A 9,507-nucleotide genomic window follows, 5' to 3' on the forward strand; every position below is an offset into this window, starting at 1 on the left:
GGATTTACCCATATAAAGATAAAATCCATGAATGCAATAGGAAGATAATTTGGTACTTGATAAGATGATAAGCATCAAGGATGATGATGAACTCAGATAACATATATGTGTTTGATTCGAACATATATATATGATGAACTAAGGATTAAAACTTAAAAGAAATAACATATATGAACTGAATCAGTTTGACAACTGACAATGAGGAACCACCTTGGCTCAGAAACATAATTGATTGGCGAAAAATATGAAAAATATTTCCACAGATTGATTGCAAAATCAAATAAAACCGTAGTATCAGGAATCAACCAAAAAGGAATTTACTTCCTCCCTATGTTTGGCTTTGGAAATTGACCATTTGCTGATGAGCTCAAAAGACTGAAAAGAGCTTAGATTGGTGACATGAGTTTATGTCACAGTACGAAAACCAACATAAAATGAGGTAGCACTGTCAGGGGCGGAGCCAAGAAATGTTGGATGGGGTGCAAAGTTCTGCTAGAGTGCAAAAAAAAATTTAGTGGTGCAAAATTGCAATATTTGGCTTAGATATTAAAAAAAATTCTAATTGGACTTAATATGGGTTTTGGAGGCAGCTGGGCAGGGGTGCAAGTGCACCCCATTGCAATGGGCGGCAAAAAGATTGTCATTCAGAGAGAATGAAAAAATGTACCTGAAGGAAAGTGGTGGAGATGCCAACCAAGAAAGTTGCATATTGGAACATTGTACGTTGTACGAGAGAAGATCAAGCGACAGTGTTAAATTATGCACATGAAGTGCAGACCAAATTAAAGGATATTTCTAGAATATTTTGTAATTAATTTCTAGACATATATTACCTAGTCAAAGATAATTAAGATATGATATTATCTTTTTAGGTTTCATTTACTCTATAAATAGGAGCGTCAAATGTAAATGTAATCAGCTCAGTATGTGTTGAAGATAAACAACATTTCACCCTTCAGGGTTTCTCAGTGGATGTAGGTGTTAGTGCCGAACCACTTTAATTTTTTTGTCTTGTTTACTTATGTTTGATTCATTTTGCTTCAATCGATGATCCGTCTCCATGATACCCATAATTTATTATGGTATAGAGCAGGGAGATCCACTCGATTGCTTCTGCTTTCTGTTTTTTAGGTTATCATTTCGTCGTTCCTATTTCTGTTTTCGGTATCAACAGATTATTTCTCTTTTATTTTTTGGATCCGTATCCAAAATTTAATTGTTTTCATCTTGCTCTTATTTTTACGAGCAAATATATCCTTATTATCCATTAAGGATTTTTGAGCTTTTCACTTATCGTTTGGTCTTGTTATCAAGAGCATTTTCAATTCCAAGAATCCTTGAGGGTTTCCTTTCGATTTTCAGTTCATCGATTTGTTCCGAAAATACATGTTTTTGGTACCATCATTTGGTTACAGTACTCAGTGGCGGAGCCAGCCCATTGCAATGGGGTGCACTTGCACCCCTGCCCAGCTGCCTCCAAAACCCATATTAAGTCCAATTAGAATTTTTTTTAATATCTAAGCCAAATATTGCAATTTTGCACCACTAAAATTTTTTTTGCACTCTAGCAGAACTTTGCACCCCATCCAACATTTCTTGGCTCCGCCCCTGACAGTGCTACCTCATTTTATGTTGGTTTTCGTACTGTGACATAAACTCATGTCACCAATCTAAGCTCTTTTCAGTCTTTTGAGCTCATCAGCAAATGGTCAATTTCCAAAGCCAAACATAGGGAGGAAGTAAATTCCTTTTTGGTTGATTCCTGATGCTACGGTTTTATTTGATTTTGCAATCAATCTGTGGAAATATTTTCCATATTTTTCGCCAATCAATTATGTTTCTGAGCCAAGGTGGTTCCTCATTGTCAGTTGTCAAACTGATTCAGTTCATATATGTTATTTCTTTTAAGTTTTAATCCTTAGTTCATCATATATATATATGTTCGAATCAAACACATATATGTTATCTGAGTTCATCATCATCCTTGATGCTTATCATCTTATCAAGTACCAAATTATCTTCCTATTGCATTCATGGATTTTATCTTTATATGGGTAAATCCCCATTAGTTATTTCCGAGGTCAAACCTGCAAAAATATTTCCATATTTCTGGAAATTAATTAGTCTCATGCTTTCCGGATATATTATTATTCCGTAATTCTCGTCATTTAAATTGACGTAAATTCTCATCAACATGGACTTTCCTGATCATCTATTTATCATGGATTTTCTATCTCTAGAAAATCATCATCATTTATATCTTGTCTTGGTTAACAATTACCAAACCAAGCCATTATTCAGTCAAGCCAATTCCTTTTCTTTTGGCAATCCGAGTTTTAATGACTCTGTTTTTCTTTTATGAACAGAGTTATACTGTTTGCTTTGGACTCTGTTATGTTCGTGTAGTTGCATATTTTCTGATGACTACATCGAAGTGAAATTAAAGACTAAAAACTACTAAAACATACAAGATTCAAGATGAACAAGATGCAAAGAGTATGAAATATAAAGATTGACACAAGCATATAACGTGGTTCGGCCATGAAGACCTACGTCCAGGGGAAAGAAGATGTTTTCTTATTGATTATAAGGTCTTACCCTTAAAAGAGTTACAAATCTCTTATAGATTTCTTACTTTCTCTCCGTCTAGATCTCTCTCAAGAATTCTCTGTAGAAAGACCATCTAATCTTACATAAGTTGTCCATCTCCCTCTACATGGACTGGTATTTATAGGCGAAATAAACTCGTGGTGTCTTGATCGTCTGAGCTTGGTGAGCTGTCATACATCGGCCCTACTGCTTCAGACTGGTTCTATACTATCCCTCGTGATGGCTTGTCTGGTTCTCCCTCCGGGTCGTCTCGCTCCTCTCCATATCGCGCGGCTCTTCTAAGGAGAACTTTGTGCTCTATCACCTCTGGGTAATAGTATAGATCGTCCGAGTCTTTCGTCACGATGTAGATCTACCCACGTCTCGTCCTTATCCTTCATTAAATGCGGTCTTTATTTTTAGACTTGACCGTCTGAGCGGATTAGACTGCTCCTTATACGCGTCATTCATGTGGTGCTGCAACAGGTTCCTCGACTGAGACAAACTCCTCTTTTTAGAAGATGATTCGATGCTCCTATCTCATCATATTATCATGTATCATCCCTTTAGATGTTGACACGTGGCCACCGGGTATTTTACCCACACATTTTGCTCCTTTTCTTTGCAACTTTCCGAGGGCATGATGGGAAGAAAATTATGTTACGGTCCCTCCTCTTTCGCCACGTGTACATTTATCGGACAGTTTTAAGCCTCCTTAGGCTTTATAGGGGTCAGGATATCTTTTCCCTTTATACGTTTCCTCCAGGATTCTTATCGTCTAGTTTGTCGTGCCTTTGACCTTCTTGGGTTCAAAGAGACCAGTTGGTTCTTCAAGGATTTCCACTTCAAATTAAAAAGGGTCCTTTTTTGATGAGGGTATGAGCTTCATTTTCCTCCTTTATTTCTTTTATAGAAGGCTCTCATGTTTGTTAGACCTTTTAATCCTCATCTCTCGTGATAGAAAGGTGGTCATGTTTTCTTTATCATGACAGTATGTCCTCTCATTTATGTGTTACTTCGGTTTTTCTTACTTCTGATTCTAGGCCATCACCAATGTCTTCTCGGAAAGATCTGTTTTTTCGTATATCGTCTTTAGCCTCTTCTGTTTATCAAGTGACCGAGCCTCCTATTATGAGACCTAGTATTTATCACTATTTTTCATTCTACCGGCAAGCTTGGAAACACTTTGTGTATCATGTTTCTCCTTGCGATTGGTCTTGGGAACACCTTGTGTTGTGCATGTGTTTTACGCGTTTTAGCTCAGAAATATTTGCTGCTGAAGGTGCTGGGGTATAAAATACTCCCTCCTTTTTTTTTATTCAGACATATATATATATATATATACCTTGCCCATGTTTTATGCCGTATCACCGGAGGCTGTAAGTGAAGGGATGGTGAATTGGTTTTGTAAGGTACTCCGATGATTTGCTCCTGTCCGAAATGTGTGCACGAAGAGAGGATCGTTTGTGTATATTCTTCTTGGTGTAGCGTTTGGTTGGCTTCAGCTAACAGGAAATCTTGGGGCAATTCTTGGTGGCCTTGTGTATATTCTTCTTGCTCCGACGTCATTCTTGGGTATTGCTGGTTGAAGAATTTCATTCCATCTCGTTGCAATTATAAGTGTCATTGTTGGAATTTTAGTCCTATTGTTTGCCAAAGATCCTCAGTATGTAAATAGAAGTAGTACAAATGGTGATTCAAGCGAACGAAAACCTTTAATGTCGGAATTAAAGGAATTGTTTCTTGAAGCAAAATCCGTGATAAAAATCCCGACCTTTCATATTATTGTTGCGCAAGGTGTTAGTGGATCAATTCCATGGTCATCTTTATCGTTCGCACCAATGTGGTTAGAACTTATTGGTTTTTCCCACAAAGAAACAGCTTTATCATGGGTGCATTTACATTTGCTGGTTCTATTGGGGGACTTTTTAGAGGAAAAATGGGAGACATACTCTCCGTTCGTCTCCCAAATTCTGGCAGGATCATTTTGTCCCAGATAAGTTCAGGTTCAGCTATCCCGCTTGCATGGATTTTGATGCTTGGTTTACCTGAAGATCCCTCCACTGCATTGAAACATGGATTGGTGTTGTTCATCATGGGTTTTTTCATATCATGGAATGGTGCAGCTACAAACTTGTAAGATTCGCATTTCGCTTTGACATCTCCATTTTTGTTTGTGACTTTTACCTGTATAGAATTGGTGTTGATATCTTGTATACATGTTATATGTAGTCCAATATTTGCAGAGATAGTTCCGGGGAAGTCTCGGACAAGCATTTACGCTTTGGATAGAACTTTTGAGACTATATTAGCATCTTTTGCTCCTCCGGCAGTCGGACTTCTATCTCAGCATGTTTTTGGATATAAACCAATTCCTCAAGGATCAACTCAATCAGTTGAGATAGAAATGGGTAGAGGAAATGCTGCATCACTAGCCAAGGCATTTTATGCATCAATTGTTATTCCGATGATACTGTGTTGCCTCATTTACTCCTTTCTCTATTGTACTTACCCTATAGATAGGGACCGAGCAAGAATGAAGGCACTGGCATTGATTGAATCAGAAATGGTACAGTTGGAGCTAAATTATCTTCTAGCAGAAGGAGAGTCCTCCCAATTCCAGGATTCTGAAGCTCGTAGAAAAGACACTGTGATTGAACTAGATTATGGCCATGATATAACAATGATAATGAGAAAAGGATCCAACTTTCTAATGCAGACAAGGATCAACAAATGGAGCATCTGGGGGCTCAGAATAGAGATCGAGGGGAAACAGCTCAACTACAATGACGTCAACTTGACTACATTTTTTCCAGTAGGCCTTCAAGAGACATTTTTGCTATTTTAAGAAAGTTACGGGCAGTAGCGTAACTTTTCTTATTAGTTTTTTATGGCAGTGACACCAAATTAGATCCAGAAAAGGAACAACGGAAACACAAATCTTATAGAAATGTAAACCTTTTCCATTCAAGCTTATGGTTTCCATGGAGCTGGTCCTGGAGCCATTGGAGGGAACATTGGTGGTACTTTCGAGAACATCGTGCTCATGTCAATGGAAGTCGCAGCTTTGCCTTTACCTGATAAAGCGACCAGTGCAGCAACCAAACCTGCATTACCTGCAAGTGTTGGCTCCGTGTAATAGTAGCTTGAACGCACATCGCGAAACCCATCATGCTTGTCAGGTCCACCAACCATGGCTCCAATGATTGTGTTAGGGTCTGGCTTCTTAGTATCCCTCCATTTCCATCCTCCTTCACAAGTATATTTAATTTTATTCTTAGGAATTAATGCGGCCCTGTGGTGAACATGTTTTGGATAACGCTGTCCGTAGCCAACAATATAACTCATCTTGCGAGGATTCTTTCCAAGGATATAATCAATCTGCAGAAAAAAACCATAAACTGCATTTTAGAGTGCGGTCATCTACAACAGCCAAAAGAACCCTACTGGAATTACTAAGAAGAGAGCAAACTGGGAGCACATACCTGGGTTTTGGCAAAATCATGCATTACTTGAGTTGTGTAGAAATTAAGTCCACAATACCATCCTGGTATACAGGAAGCATCAAGATAATCGGCATATAGGGTTGCTAAAAATGCAGCTTGGACAACAAATTGAAGTGGCTGAGGAACTCCACGGTTTAATTGTATCAAACCTCCTGTAATGGGAAAGAAATGACATGAAACTCCAGATTTTTGCTAAATAACACAAACAAAGAGGAACTAGCTAGCATATATACCTTTAGTTCGTTTAAAGCTCCTGAAAACAGGTAAGTAAGAACACATGATTAAATCGGTATGTTTGTTGAAAGTGCTCAACATATCTTCATATGGGTACCCAGGACTCAAGAAAATTCTTAACCTGCTCAGAAGAACCTAAAAAGACATCAAGGAAAAAAAGTTTTAACTCAGAATGCATGACCATGGGTAGTCAGGTACAAGCTAAAGTAGAAAGAGAGAGCAACCCAATTGATCGACTTACTTGAGAACCAGTAAGTTTATTTTCCCAACTGGGAATACCATAACTAGGGGCACCAGAGAAAGCACCAGCATGTGTCGCTAGAACTCGTGATGTAGCGCGTTCAAGGTAAGAAGTGTTACCAGTAGCATAAAATAACCACGTTGCACCCCAAATGAACTCATCCCAGTAATTAGTGGAATTATAGAAAATCGAAGCATCTGTAATATCAGCACTGTATCTACCCTTTTTATCCCCAGCGAATTGATAAAGAGTCTCGGCACCATGAACTAGCTTTTAGAGTATTTCTTGTTGTCTTTGAATACAATCGATGCAGAAGCTAAGGCAGCAGCCATTTCGGCTGCAAGATCCGAGCATCGATGGCACTCATGCACATCCCTTGGGTAGTCCATGTCCTCGGGTCTCATCCAGCAATAATGGTCATTAGGAGTATCAATCTTGCCACTCCATCCTGAAGTGTCTCCTGTTCCAACCTATGGCATATAAATTAAATAACGACTAGTTTTTAGAGTTGACTTCGACAAAATATACATTAATGGCTTAAGCTTGGTGAAGGTAACATGGGTAGGGTTATTTGTGCCGAAGTACTGGGAACCTTAATTTAATATGCAAGACCTAGAATCGCGGCAGATGAATCATTGAGAAGAGCTGAAGATTTGTACCATACATAACGGGATTTGCTTTTGTAAAATCTAAATAGTTTAAGGAAATGTTTGAGTACCTGTGCATAAATCTTGTCAATGGTATCAGCGGAACTATCAAAAGTCTTAAGGAGATAATCAGCGCCCCACTTGATAATCTCCTTTACATGGTTAAGCTCACCAGCAGCTTCGTATTTTCCACTGTATTCAATTACACTCCAACTCAACATAGTCATTGCAAAAGATTGTGGAAAGTTGAATTTGATAGCGTCTCCACTATCATAGAAACCACCTACTAGATTTTGGCCAATAAACCCGTCTTTCATACCAGAATCTCCTCTCCGAGAAACATTATTATGCTTTGGGAGAGGTCCAGCTACAAGGATATGAAAATGGAATTACATTAAAGAACCAAACAAACATATTAGTCGGTAATAAAACCATTTAAATTCTGAATGAAGAATACTTACAGCGTTGAGCATTGAAGAACATGAGAGCTTTACGAAGAGCTTGAGTGTATTTATCAGGCTGAGGCTGCTTTCGAGGCATAACCTTTCTGATAATGGATATAATAAGAACATCATTATCATGAGAAGAATCTGACTGATTATTAGGATCAATATGAATAATGAATGTAATAAGACCAACTATGAAAGCAACAGCAAGAATAGTAACACATATTTTACGGCCAAGATCAACATATTTTTCTTTCATACCACCTAATAACCTACTTTCTTGTGCTTCATCTAAATTTGCTTTCTCAAAATCATTTAGATTTTTACTTGAATCATCATCTCCTGCATTTGACTCCATATTTTTTTCTCTTTTCTCCTACTTAGCACAAACCGAGAGAGACTGAAAATACTGTGAATGAGGATGAAGTGAGGAAATGATTTATATAGAGTAATAAATATGAAAGTTAGTTGCTACTTGTTTATCATTATTGAATGTTAATAATATTGTAACACAATAACTAATTGTGTTAAAGAGCAGCAATTGTTTATAGAACCTGCTAAAGTATAGTTTCCACCTTCACTAACGACTCAAAAGTCAATGATAACCCAGGCAGCAATCACTGACTTTTATTTTTGCTCTATCTTAGCTCTGTAAATTAACCAAGTAAACATTAAAACTCATAGTAATTAGTTAAAGAGAAATGACAGGAAGATATAGCTCATAATTTAGAGGGGGAGGAGAAACGAGGCTGAAGATTCAAGACTTTAAGTGAGAAAGGTAATGATGAGTTATAGGCTGTAGAAAACACCTAGGTTTTCAAATCTTACATACCCTACTCTCTCTCATAAACACATGCAAAGGCAAGACAAGTGCTAGCGTTGTTTCCAGACCGAACAACCTTGCAACTTAACTTTCACATTATTGCAAACCAAAGAAAGTCTCGTTTTCATGGTAAGTAACGGGCATGTTGATTCCTAGAAATTGTGGCGAATGAATATATTATCTAAAAAGAGTACTTGAAGATTTTGTTAGCCAAACATAACGGGATTGTGTTTTGTATTAATAAAATCTGAATGGAAAAAAAAAGATACGAGAGATTGCCTAATTTAGCCGACTTCTGCCTAATTTTCTACCCAATCTAAAGTCGTATCTAATAACTGTCCAGAACAAATATGAGAAACCTGACTTCTAGATAACCAAAGGAAATAGACTAAAAACCCATGGTGCATCCAAATGCTGAGAATCAGAATTCATGCATCCCTGAGGCATTTATTAGCATTTTTCTTAAACTAAGGATTCAAATGGTAAAGATGGCTAAATTCTTATCTGATATCTGTATACAACTATTACTACCAATATCCTGTTGAGCATTTATTCAAACAACGAACGTTCAAATCCTTAAATTTGACTAAATCTTCATTAAGTTTTCATCTAAGATGATTTTTTAATTAGTTCGTCATACATTTTTTTACCCCTAAAACTTGCATTCATTTCACAGAGTCACGGATTCCATTATCACATTTCTACTTGATCAATTTATCTTACTAAAATTTTGTTAGGCATTTTTACAAACAACCAATGTTCACAACCTTAAACTTGACTAAACCTTCAGTTGTACTACATCTAAAAGAAAGAAAAATGTAAAAGAACTCTGTAAGCAAAATTTTCAATTAGATCGTGGAGTTAACCCATTGTGGAAGTAGTTCTTACCAATGTCTTTGAAGACGATCGTGAGGAACAGAAAATTTGATATATGAAAACGAAATTAGTATGAATTGAAATCGAAGTTGGTAACAAGACCAATTTTGACAAATCCAATTTCAATACATACTAATTTTCAATT

General features: G+C 37.2%; 2 pseudogenes; one reads left to right on the forward strand and one right to left on the reverse strand.

Annotated features, from left to right (window-relative positions):
- The first annotated feature begins 3,941 nt into the window (after window positions 1–3,941).
- LOC113291027 lies at window positions 3,942–5,437 on the forward strand (annotated as a pseudogene).
- Window positions 5,377–8,671, reverse strand: LOC113288326 (annotated as a pseudogene).
- Between the last annotated feature and the right edge of the window lie 836 nt (window positions 8,672–9,507).

Source organism: Papaver somniferum, chromosome 6 (assembly GCF_003573695.1).
Source record: "Papaver somniferum cultivar HN1 chromosome 6, ASM357369v1, whole genome shotgun sequence".
NCBI lineage: Eukaryota > Viridiplantae > Streptophyta > Magnoliopsida > Ranunculales > Papaveraceae > Papaver > Papaver somniferum.